Source organism: Protopterus annectens, chromosome 3.part1 (assembly GCF_019279795.1).
Source record: "Protopterus annectens isolate FY-2018-M chromosome 3.part1, PAN1.0, whole genome shotgun sequence".
Classification (NCBI taxonomy): domain Eukaryota; kingdom Metazoa; phylum Chordata; order Ceratodontiformes; family Protopteridae; genus Protopterus; species Protopterus annectens.
Genome location: NC_056732.1, coordinates 371,492,465 through 371,504,878, shown reverse-complemented (window position 1 = coordinate 371,504,878; position 12,414 = coordinate 371,492,465). Strand labels below are relative to the sequence as shown.

The window sequence follows — 12,414 nt, the reverse complement described above, 5'->3', positions numbered from 1 at the left end:
AAATACCTTAGTAAATAAACAATAGTACTAGCTGTTAGCAAATACACCATATAGATATGTATCCAATAGACTGATGTACATGGAGTTATAACCAACACCCTGGTATGTAGAGGGGATGGTGGGAGGGTAACCTGGACTGCAGCAGTATATACACTCGGACATCTACATTTATGGTAGGTACAAAACTGTACTATGTTCATCATGTTATACTGCTGCAGTCATCACACTTGGGTTGAATCCCAAAGCTATGGATGGGTGGCTGGTACTAAACTGGGTTAGGTGAAGCTAGGATGCCCTGCAGAACTGCAGTGGCAAAACCAGCTCTGGTTTTTGAGTATAATGGAAGGTGGTAGTGCTTGGTAAAGGTGTGCACTGAACTCCAAGTAGCTGCCTCCAGAATGTCCTTGGTTGGAACCCCCCTGAGAAAGGCTGCTGAGGTTGCTGTAGCCCTGGTAGAATGGGACCTAATATTAACAGGCACTGCTTTCCCATGGTGCGAGTAGCAAAAGCGGATACAGTGTGCTATCCATTTGGAGATGGTCTGTTTTGAAATAGCCTTTCCTTGTGAACCTGCAGCATAGGATACAAAGAGTTGGTCCATTTTTCTGAAGGTCTTTGTCTTATCCAAATAGTAATGTAGCTGTCTGTGAATGTCCAAAGAGTGAAGGAGTCTTTCTCCTTTATTCTGGGGGTTTAGATAAAAGGTGGATAAATGAATGGTCTGATTCAAAGCCACACTGGATACTACCTTTGGCATAAAGGTAGGGTTAGTTCGTAAATAGACTCTGTCCTGATGGAAAATGATGAAAGGTTCCACTGCCATAAGTGCCTGTAGTTCTGAGACCCTGCGTGCTGAGGTGATAGCCAGCAACAGAGCTGTTTTCCATGACAAGTATTGTAGTTCTGCTGAGAAGGCTGGTTCGAAAGGAGGCAGTGTTAATTTTTCTAAAACAAAGTTGTGGTCCCAAGCTGGCGTTGGGGGTTTTCTGGGGGGTCTTATATTCTTAGCCCCTCTGAGAAACTGCCTTAGTAAAGGGTGTGAGAATATGGGAGGATCTGTATTATATTCAGCTGAAATGGCTGAAGCATGGATCTTAATGGATGAGAAAGAAAGGCCTTTGTGTAGCATCTCAGTTAAGTATTGCAGTATTTGAGGAATGTTTGGTATCCAAGGATTTTGGCCTTTAGCCTGGTTCCATGCACAAAATCTTTTCCATTTGTCTGAGTAAGGTTTGCTGGTTCTGGGCCTCCTGGCCTCCAAAATGACATTCAGGGCGTCCTTTGAGAGAAGCGTTGATTGATAATTCAAGGTATTCTCCATACAGCTAAATTTAAAGTCCTGAGCTGATTGTGAAGGATCTGAGAGTTTTGCTGAGTCAACAGAAGTGGGAATTGAGGTAAGATCCATGAAGGGCTGTGAGTCAAGGTCCTTAGTAATGGGTACCAGTGCTGACGTGGCCAGTCCAGAGCAATGAGGATCATTTGTGGTCTCTCTGATCTGACTTTCAGTAATACCTTGGTCAAGAGAGGTAGTGGTGGGAAGGCATAGACTGTCAATGCTGCCCAACTGAATGATAGGGCGTCCACTTTCCAGGCTTGGGAATGAGAAGTCCTTGTGCAAAATTGCTGTAGTTGGCAATTGTTGGGGGAGGCAAATAGATCTATGTCTGGGCGTCCCCACCTTTGAGTTATCATTGAAAATACTTGTGGGTGTAGTCTCCACTCATGAGGATCTGCCAAATTTCTGCTTAATTCGTCTGCCAATATGTTTTCCTTTCCTGGCAGGAATTGTGCTTGCAGTTGTACTTGGTAAGTCAATGCTGTGTTCCACAAGGTCATTGCCTATCTGCATAAAGGGTAGGAGTGTGTTCCTCCCTGTTTGTTTATGTACCACATAACTGTGGTGTTGTCTGTCCTTATTAGTAGTTGTTCTGGATGCAAGAGGTCCTTGAAGGCTGTCAGTGCATTTTGCACAGCTAGCATCTCCTTTTGGTTGATGTGTAGATGCATTTGTTTTGCAGACCATTTGCCCTGAATGCTCTGTCCTGCCATGTGTGCTCCCCAGGCATAGTCTGAAGAATCTGTTGTCATAGTTTGGTTTGCTGGAGGTAAGACAAAAGGAAGACCCTTGTTTATTTGACATGCTTGAGCCCACCATAGGAACTCTTTTTGAAGGCAGGGAATGAGAGGCATACTTGTTTCGAGGCTGTGCCTGTGTTGAGTCCATACACTTTTCAGGTACCATTGTAATTTCCTCATATGCAGCTTTGCATGTGGAATTAGTTGAATGCAGGATGCCATGAACCCCAATGCCTGCAGGATTTTCCTTGCAGTGAGCTGGGTAAAAGTTGCCATCTGTTTGAAGTATTGAGTCAGTTGTTTTTGTTTGTCTGGCGTGAGATAAGCCATCTGGGCCGTTGTATTTAAGCTGGCACCCAGGAATATTATGTCTTGTGAGGGTATTAGCTTTGACTTCTTTTTGTTTACTGTGTACCCTAGGCAACTTAGCAGCTTGGTTACAAATGCCAGATGCTGTAATAGAATAGCCTTGCTGTCCGCTTGGATCAGGCAGTCATCCAGATATGGATAAATTTGTATTCCTCATTGTCTGCAGTATGCAATTACTGATGCCAGGCATTTCGTAAATACTCTGAGCGCAGTAGATAAGCCAAAGGGCAATGCAGAAAATTGATAATGCGTTGTACCTGCCAAAAATCTGAGGTATCTTCTACAATCCTGTCTGATGGGGACATGCAGGTATGCCTCTTTGAGGTCCAACGTTACCAGCTAAGACTACTTGCCCAGCATGGGAAGAAGCTGCTGTAGTGTGAGCATTTTGAATTTGGGTACCTCCAGGTATGTGTTTAGAATTGAGAGGTCTAAAATGGGTCTCCAGGCTTTGTCCTTTCTTGGTACTAGAAATAGTCTTGAGTAAAAACCTTGACCTTGCTCCTTTGTAGGTACCTTTTGAATTGCTTTCATATCCACGAGAGCTGAAATTTGCGTTTGTGCCTCTGCTCATTGGTTTGGAGGCAGATTTGGCATGCCACTCATCCGTGGTAAAGTGTGAAAATGAAATCTGTAGCCTCGGGTAATAATATCCAGAACCCATTTGTCCTTTGTTATGATGCGCCAATTTTGTGGAAATAGAGCCAGTTTTCCTCCCAAAGGTGCTGCCAGGGCAATTTTGCTTGGCAGGCGAAGAGGGAAGTCATTGTGTTTGTCTTCTGGAGGGTTGAGATCTTTCGTCTCCACCTCTGAGTTGTTGTATGCCATTGTCTAGGCCTGAAAGAACCTTGTGGCCAGCCTCTGCCCCTTGGGCGTTTGTACCTACCCCTTTGGGGTCTGTCTGATGCAGGAAAGGACCAGTTTTTTGATGGCCAGTTTCTGCTGAAATGAGGAGGTTGTACCTGTAAAAAATCTTTAACTGTCTGCATAAATTTTTCCTTTTCTTCCATTTTCTTTAATACTTCCTCTGCTTTGACACCAAATAACACATATTTCTGCAATGGAGCATCAAATAACTTTGCTTTGACTTGTTCTGGTAAGGCTTGCTCTTTTAGCCAAGCATGTCTACGTATTACAGATCCTGTGACAGCTGCTGTACATGAGGCTTCCAATGAATCAAAACCACACTGTAAGGTATGCTTTCCCACCTGTTCTGCTGCATGCAGCAAATCCTGCATCTCTTTGAAATCAGGTTGATCTGTCTGAGGGATCATTTTCTGCTTTAACTGTGTAATCAAGTACTGCTGGTATTTTAGCATGTGGAATTGGCAGTTTAAGGCCCTCATGGCCAAAGTGGCAGACGTATACACTTTCTTCCCCCATCTTTCTAATGCTCTGGAATCTCTTTCAGAAGGTAGTGGATTCTTAGCAGTAGAGGCCTCAATCCCTTTGGGACCCTGGGAAATGGTTTTGGGGTCTGCAACAGGGTTTTTATATAGAAACTTATGAGAATCAGGAACTCGGTAGTATCTGTCTGGTTTAGCTGGTGCAGAAGGTAAGGAATCTGGGTTTAGACTCGATTCGGTGTAAACATCATCCAAAATGTCTAAAACTGGAGGAATTGCAGGGGGTCTATGCTGTGGGAGAAGGAACTCACGGAGTCTTTTCTTAGAGTCAGAGTAATCTTGGCCTTCCCAGTGGTAGTGTTCCCTCATGGTGTGTAAAGTTTCCCCAAAAGAGTAGTCTTCAGGGGGGAAGACAGAGGGAATGGACTCCAGCATCTGAGTCTTCATAAGGAGGGAAGGAATAATCCTGGTCCTCAGAGTTAGCTGAGGAAATGGATGCTTGGTCAGAGGAAGGATAATCTTCCTCCAGTCTAGGCCTTTTGTCAGGAGGGGGTTGTGAACCCCTGATAAGGGTAATTAAATCCTCAGCCATCTTAAGCATCTGTTTTTTAGGCATAGGGGCCTGTGGGGGGGACTGTGGACCCAGTTTCCTAACTTTTAAGGGGGTTTTAAGTTTAGCATAAGACTTAATAGAGATAGTTGTCGGTTTGAAGACACCTTTAGAAACCGAAGGCCTGTCCAAAATCTCCGGATCACTGTCAGGGTTGGCGTCCGAGGGGTGAGAAGGAACCGGCTCCTGAGGCCTAGCTGATTTGGTCTTAGAGGCCGTCAGAATTTCTAAATCAGCGGTAGTCAGGGGTTGCGTAGGCGCCTCGCTGAAAACCGGAGAACCGGCGGTAGGCCTTGCTGAGGCCTCGGTATCTGGTCTTGGCCTTGGTTGCCTGTCCTTATCCTTGCGTTTTTTAATCATTGCTGATGTCGGTTGTTCCAACGACATGCTATAATTAAATTTTCTGCCAAAATAATGTCGTGCGAAATCTGCCTGATGCTTGATTGTACGTTTGTTGAACCTAGCACAAAACCGACAACCAGAGACGTCATGGTCTGGGCCTAGGCAAGGAATACAATAAGAATGAAAATCCTTATGAGGTATTTTCTTCCCACAAGAAATGCAATTATTAACTTTGTCTGACATCGGTCTGAGGCAAGAAAAGTTTCCCCAATGGGGTACTTAGCTTTAGAGAAGACTTCGGGCTGAAATTCGATTAGAAAATCTCAGGAGCTAGCCGACTGGCACTTGCGAACTGCTTCTGCTTCGGGCACCGCACGGCAAGAAAGACTGAAGAAAATGGCGTCGGCTGCCTCTTTTATCCCCCTGTCACACTGACATCAGGGAAGAAGCGACGACAACCAACACCGGACCAGGACTTTGGGATTCGGCCGACTGCGGGACCGCCTGATGGCAGGATAACCCAAGTGTGATGACTGCAGCAGTATAACACGATGAACATCAGAGTGCATTGATTCCTGACTGTTTCTGGCTGGAGAGTGAGTGTCTGTGCTTAAAGTTCCCGATTGGTCCGGTTGCCATTCAATACATCTACCACAAAAAGGCTATAAGCCTACAGACCCTTCCATCATCTGGGATAAGACTGTGGATCACCAAATAAGCTGTGACCTGCTTCTCTTCTAGGGGTTGGTGCTAACATTTTGCTTCCAGTGAGAGAAGCAAAGGAGCATTGTACCCCAACAAAGTGAAGCTGTGGTGAGACCAGCATTAGTAGCAAACAGACAGTAGCCATTCATGCAGCTCCCCCCTTTTCATCATTCTTGACAAAGTAATTCTTTGTTTTCAGTAAGTACTTTCTGATTTGTTTCTAACTTCAGAATATCTGCCTAAATACTTCATCTTTAAATGTTCAAGGTCTATGTATTAGTTTCCCCTCAAGTGTTTGGCAGTGCTCTGTACAGACTCAGACACCTTGAGTGACATTTTTCTTGTAAAAGCAAAATTGAAATTTCTCCAGTACCTATTTGCACACAGGACCACTAGTTTGCAGTGCCAAGCACTCTCCACATAGTTGCAAACTGGATACTCCTGACAGTGATTTATATTCTCACTCTGTCTAATTAATAAAGAAAAGGGTCTGTTGCCATGGATATGAACTTTCCTACTCTCTCTGGTACTGGCTTGGTGAATACAGTCATTCTGAGGCAATGGAGAAATTGCCTCAAGTTTACTAACAACCAGTTAATTCTCAAACTAACTGATATAGTATGTGAGAGACGTATTTCCATCATGTCACTGGACGCAAAGCTGTCACATAAAAGTACTTCTAATGTCAATAAGGTTGTCAGTAGTACAAATGCTGCACCCATCATGCACAATTCAAAGCAGACATATCAACCCACATATGCTGAGGTGCTTACATGTAACCTTCCTAAACCACAAATATCTCTAGACAAAGTACACATAAAAAATACCCTCAGCAGCCTGCAGTGTGCTCTTTCAAAACAACACTCACATCAGCACATAGTGCTGCATCTCATGGAGCCTCTACCTATAAGTCCATAAGGCAAACCACCATATAATCCAACATTCTAGTCATTGGAGGCTCCATCGTGAGACACAATGATGTCCCTCTCACCAGGCTGAGTAAGGAGAAAGTTACTGTCAGTTGCTTATCAATGGCTAGAATCCATCACATTACGCATGCACTGAGGTCACTGGACCATAATTACCAATATAACTCATAGTCCATGTGGGAGTAAATGACCTGAAACATACCTCCCTAGACTATATGAAGAGAGACATCATGGAGCTCTCGGAATACTTCTCTCAGGCTGGTATGAGCCTAGCAATGAGCAGTATTTTACCTTCTCCAAGGATGATATACCACAATACGAACAAAAAGTGACTGACTTTAATAATTGGCTTAGTTTCTGGTGTCATTCTAAGGGGGTGCAATATTTGTCAGCATGGAAGGAGATAGTCAATAGACCATGCTGCTTTGCCAGGGATGGTCTGCATCTCTCGCCTCTAGGCTTTTGAATATTATCTAAAACACTGTCTTACCCCATAGTGCCTTTTTAGGCAATGCCAAAATGAAAGTACTTCTGACATAGTAAACCAAAACCAAGAAAATCTAAAGGTATTACTGCTGAGTGCTAGTAGGAGTCTAAACAAAAAACTCCATTTCCTAGAAGCTCTCTTTACCCTAGAGAATGCTGCCATCTGTGCAGTCACTGAGACATGGTTTAAAGCCATGGAGAGCACACCAACAATACCAAGGTTATAATGCCTTCCACACATCTAGGCCAGCTACTTCACAGGCAGGGACTCAAAGTGGAAGTGTCTCCATTTACATAAAAAATAAATATACTTCAAAGCCAGTCAAACAGGACAATGCACTTATCTGCTCAATGTTCAAATCACCACAGATAAAATTCAGTACCACTTACCTGCATGCTATAGGTCCCCCTCTGTTACCCAGGAAACCCATACCGTGTATTTAAACTTATTAGAAAAACTATCCATCCAACCCAATACCATATTCATGGGTGACTTTAATTACCTCACTATTAACTTGGGAATCCAACACAACACCAAACAAATATGCACAAAGACTCCTGTATTTTGTAAACACAAACTACCTGGAACAGATAGTCAGTACACTGACCATGGGTGCAACCATACTGGATCTGGTCCTTGCTGCACACCTCCTACTGTAATGCCTCCCCTGGTAAAATCAGACAACAAAATGGTCTCTTTTGAAGTAAAAATAAAACCTGGATCCCCCAGCTAAACCTGGAATATTCAGGAACTATTCTTAGGCTAGCCTCCTGCTATTAAGTTAGAACCTGGCAAAATTTCAAGCCCCCATAAACCCTGAAACACTGCTGCCTATGCAGAACTGCTCACAGAAACTGTACAAGCATGTTAATAGCTGCACAGAGGCAGATGTACTCACAAGGAAGTAAAGAACTAACTCAAAAAAACAAGTCACCTTGGTGGAATCACAAAATTAATAGGATGTACAACAGGGGAAAGACAATCAAGGCAAAATTAGGAGGTGCAGCACTCAGCAGGAAAAAAACACTCTCATCAAGCTAAACAAACAACTCACAGGACAAATACAGTCTACAAAAGACAAATCTGAGATATGTTTGGCCTCCCAGGCCAAGGACAACCACAAAGCATTCTTTAGCTATGTCTGCAACCTCAAAGGCAATACACAGTTGTGTGCAGAGCTCATTGTAAATGGAGACACCTATACTGAGCCAGAAGGTATAGAAAACCACCTGGTTGACAAATTCAGCTCCAGTTTTATCCCTCTCTCTCCCTCAACCTTCCCTCTAGAAATATCAAATATAACTCCCCCTACTATCACTAGGGAAAAGGTCCTTAATGCTCTCTCTAAGACCAAGAACACTGCATCATTGGGTCCAGACAATATCCCGGGATGCCTTCTAAATAGCATGAAACATGACCTATCAGAGCCTCTGGAATTACTATTTAGCTGTAGCCTCCAAACAAGCTTCATGACTCATGAATGGAGAAAGGCAACAGTCATCTTTCTGCACAAAGGTGGGCTATCTACAGACCCTGGAAACTGCAGACCCATAAGTCTCACTAGTTTTATATGTAAAGCAATGGAAAGAATTATCATGGAGGTGATCACTAGAGATATAGTAAATCTCTGGACACTGGACCCACCCCAGTTTGGTTTTGTCAAGGACAGATCAAGCCTACTCAACCTGGTGGACTTCTTTGAGAAAGTCATCAAAGCAATGGATAAGGGCAAAATCGTTCACACTGCCTACCTTGACCTGACCAAGACATCTGACAGAATACCCCAGTTGGGCATTGTTGGCAAGCTCAAGAGGTTGGGTACAAATCATATGTCACCCAGTGGATAGCAAGCTGCCTAACAGATAGTACCCAAGAAGTTAGAATTGGGGAGACCACCTCTACAAAGACACCAGTCACAAGTGGAGTCCCTCAGGGATCAGTACTTGGACTGCTCCTTTTTGGCATTTATTTCTCAGAAGTCAAGGTCAATGTCAGTGGTCTCTGGATGACTATTGCAGAGGACTGCAAATTAGGAGCTGTAACTGAATCCCACACTGACACAAATGTTCTCCAGGAAGGGCTGACACAGACAACAACTGCTGTCAGAGCCATGGACTAAAACTAAATGACAAGAATTGCATAATAGTATCCTTTGGGAAGTCATCTATCCCTGGTAACTATCATATTGACAAAACACCTGTTAGAGTTGACCCAGTAGTCATGGACTTAGGGACATATAGATAGTAATTTAGCCTTTGACCATCACGTCTACAATGGTGAAGAAATCATTCTATGTTGCACAACTTATAAACAAAAAGGCATGGCATCTAAGTCCAAGGAAGTCATTGTTCCACTGTATTCGGCATTCATCAGACTTATCATTTGAGTACAATACCCCCTTTATATGCACCTAACCAGGCATATCCAACAACTGGAATGTCCACAGAGGTTCCTCACTAAAAGAATACATGGTGTAAGTAAAATGTCTTATGCAGACCACCCCAAGGCCCTATCCCTGCATTCGGTCTCCTACAGGCTTTTGAGGGGAGATCTATGCCTGGCATACAGGGCATTATCAGACCTTACTCTGATGGATCTCCTGCATATCCACAAAACAAACAGCACCAGAATTACCCGTTATAAAGACTTAAACCTTGCCTGTGATATAAATAGGACCTGCTGGAGAGATAGGTATGTATCCCAGAGACTACCCCATCTATGGAACAGGCTCACCCATCCATTTGAAGCAGAGTTCCTCCCTAACCCAATTCAAGTGCAACTTGAAAAATTGGATGGGAAACCAGAAATTCATCCCTGGTTTGGCACCCATGTCTCTAATGGACATAGGTAACCTGTAAATGGTTCATCTTCCAGGCCCATGCTTACACTTATCAAGGGTATCAGAACTTGTCAAAGATTTGGGATGGATGGCTAGGCTTAAAAAGGCCCTTGTGGTTGTTAGCCTAGTAAACACCTATGAACTTGCCTATGAACCTATAAGAAATAGATAATGATGTGGTTAATGTGACCTGTGGCAGGTATATGATTTTGTATTAAAGGTATGATGGCCACATTTGCCATTCAGTGTTGGTAGAGGTAGTGCTACAGATACTTGTAGAGTACCCTGTGAAGAAATATTTAACAGTTAGATATATGAAGTTATCATGACAAGTAAACTTAGCCTGAAATTAGCAATGCTAGCCAAACACTAACTTCCTGCACTGGCTTGAATGTGGATGTTGAAGGTGTCTGAAAGTACTGGAGCAATACCACCTCGAATGACTCCTGAACCATCTTCTTCTTCGTCTGCATCAAAGTCATTGTCTCTTATAGAGAGCAGGTATTCTCTCATCAGGGGTTCAAAGGTTGGACAACTTGAAGGCCTATCACCAGTACTGCCTACAGGCAACTGCATTCAGCTTAGCTTTTGTCCTTGCATGGCCCATCATGTCATTCCCTCTTTTCCTACACTGTAACAAAATACATTTCACTCCCCCATGGCATTTAGCTCACCCTGCCTACCTTAGTCCTCCTTTTTGAAAAAGGCATTTTCCTTATGCCTCAGCTGGAGAAAAGTCAACTACAAAACACAGACAGAGCCTAATACTCATAAAATGCATGAGATGTCTACTGTTCTTACCTAATGCTTTATTATGCTGTTTTACATGACAGATTTCTCCTTAAAACTTAAGTTATTTTAAATTACTTCCAGGGGCTCTATATGCTTCTGGATATACCTTTGTGTGCAATTATGCTGTACTATAGCACTTAGCTTTACAGTTAGTTGATCCTTCTAGAATAATCTTTGTCTCCTGACATTCACATTGGACTTTTATTACCAGTATCTCAATTTCAGCGTATGCTGTCAACACTCAAATACAGGGCAATGATCATCTTCTATGAAGCAACTTTAAGATCCTTTCCAGGACCAAAATTAAACTACAAAATACTAACATTCATAACATATCTCTGCAGGAAGAAAAATGAATTTTCTATGCATAGTTAACATTCAAAATGAACATGCAGACCATACCTCTCAACTGTCCAGATTTTCGCTTCATATTTTCAGTCTGTTCTGCATAAAATTTTGTTTTTTCTGGACAATCTTTGACAAATCATTGGGGATTGAAGTCAGAAAATATTGACAGACATTCGAATTTCAGGCTTCATACCCTTCAGAAAATTCATGCTTATGCAAAATCTGTTATTCTATCAACTTTCTACATTTGTAAGAATAATATTTAAAATTATACCTATTTTTGGGCCTTTGTCCCCCCATTGTTTATGGTTTTGCCCAGATTTCTTGCTCTAAGAGGTTGAGAGGTATGTTGCAGACACAGTAATTTGACTAAGACTGTTACGAAAAAAGTTAATAAAATGATAATCTATAGGTACCATTAGACATACAGGGAAAGATTAATGGAATTTAATATGTGCAAATTAGATAATGACAGAGAGATACAGTCAAGAGAGACAGCGCGAGCACGGCATACATTTTCAAATATATTACTTCATTCCTTCCAGTTGAAGCTCTGGAATTTTGCACTCTAACTCCCAGTGCCTACATCCTGAACCTTTTCACAAAATGAAGTTATTGATGAGTCGATTGTATCAATCATATTCATATCTCTAGAACCATGTGTGTTACTAATGAAATATAAATGTCAAACTAATTAAAGAAAACTAACATTTACAATGGCAGTGCTCATTAGATTAAGTCAAATTGTATTTTATAAATCACAATAAACAGAAAATATTAATGCTGCAGTATTCTGCAATCAACGTGCACTGTCTTAGTAAAAAAATCAAGCTGCACAAATACAATGGACAGCATTATATTCACCATGTAAAGCTGGGAACTTTCACATGAGGCTAAGCAGCCACATCTGTGTAGCTTGGTTGTTGACATATTTAGAGAAATGTGAAACTTATGGTAACATAAATAGTATATAAACAGCATCTTACATTCTTTTAGCTGCACTAGACAAAGGTCATGTATCATTACACTTGTAATCTCTATAATGACATGATTCAGTAGCTTGTATGTAGCATGGTTTTGCATGCATGACTGTAAATATGAGCTGGTAATATTACATACTTGAAGGCATTACTAGAATGACCCAGACAGCTGCCTGGAGAATTTGTTAGGGTTTAATGAGCAATGAGTTAAAAGAGGCAGTGATGTTCAGGAGAATTTTGTGCATGTGTTAAGGTTGGGACAGTGGTAGGAAATGTGCAGGGAAATGGAAGTAGTTAACATTCATAGTTATATAAATACTTGGCAAATATACTTTTTTTGCTTTAATTTTACTATGTTTTTAAAGCAAATGTGCAGTAGTTATTTTCATATATTTACTTATTTATTTACATTTGTTTAACGGGAAAGTCTGACTGGGCCACAAGCCCATTTTCAGAGGAGTCCGGGAGAGGAAAGCTCAACAGAAATATAAGCAAAATACAATAATTAGATAGTACAATAGCATACATATAGTAAGATGCAGAATACACATCATCTAGTTAGTCTATACAAAGTATTCAATACAGTTT

At 41.9% G+C, this 12,414-nt stretch overlaps 1 protein-coding gene across 3 annotated transcripts in view; it reads right to left on the bottom strand.

Annotated features, from left to right (window-relative positions):
• The window catches only part of WIPF3 (WAS/WASL interacting protein family member 3), a 1,105,312-nt gene that overhangs the window by 720,872 nt on the left and 372,026 nt on the right, over positions 1-12,414 (bottom strand). The window lies entirely within an intron of this gene.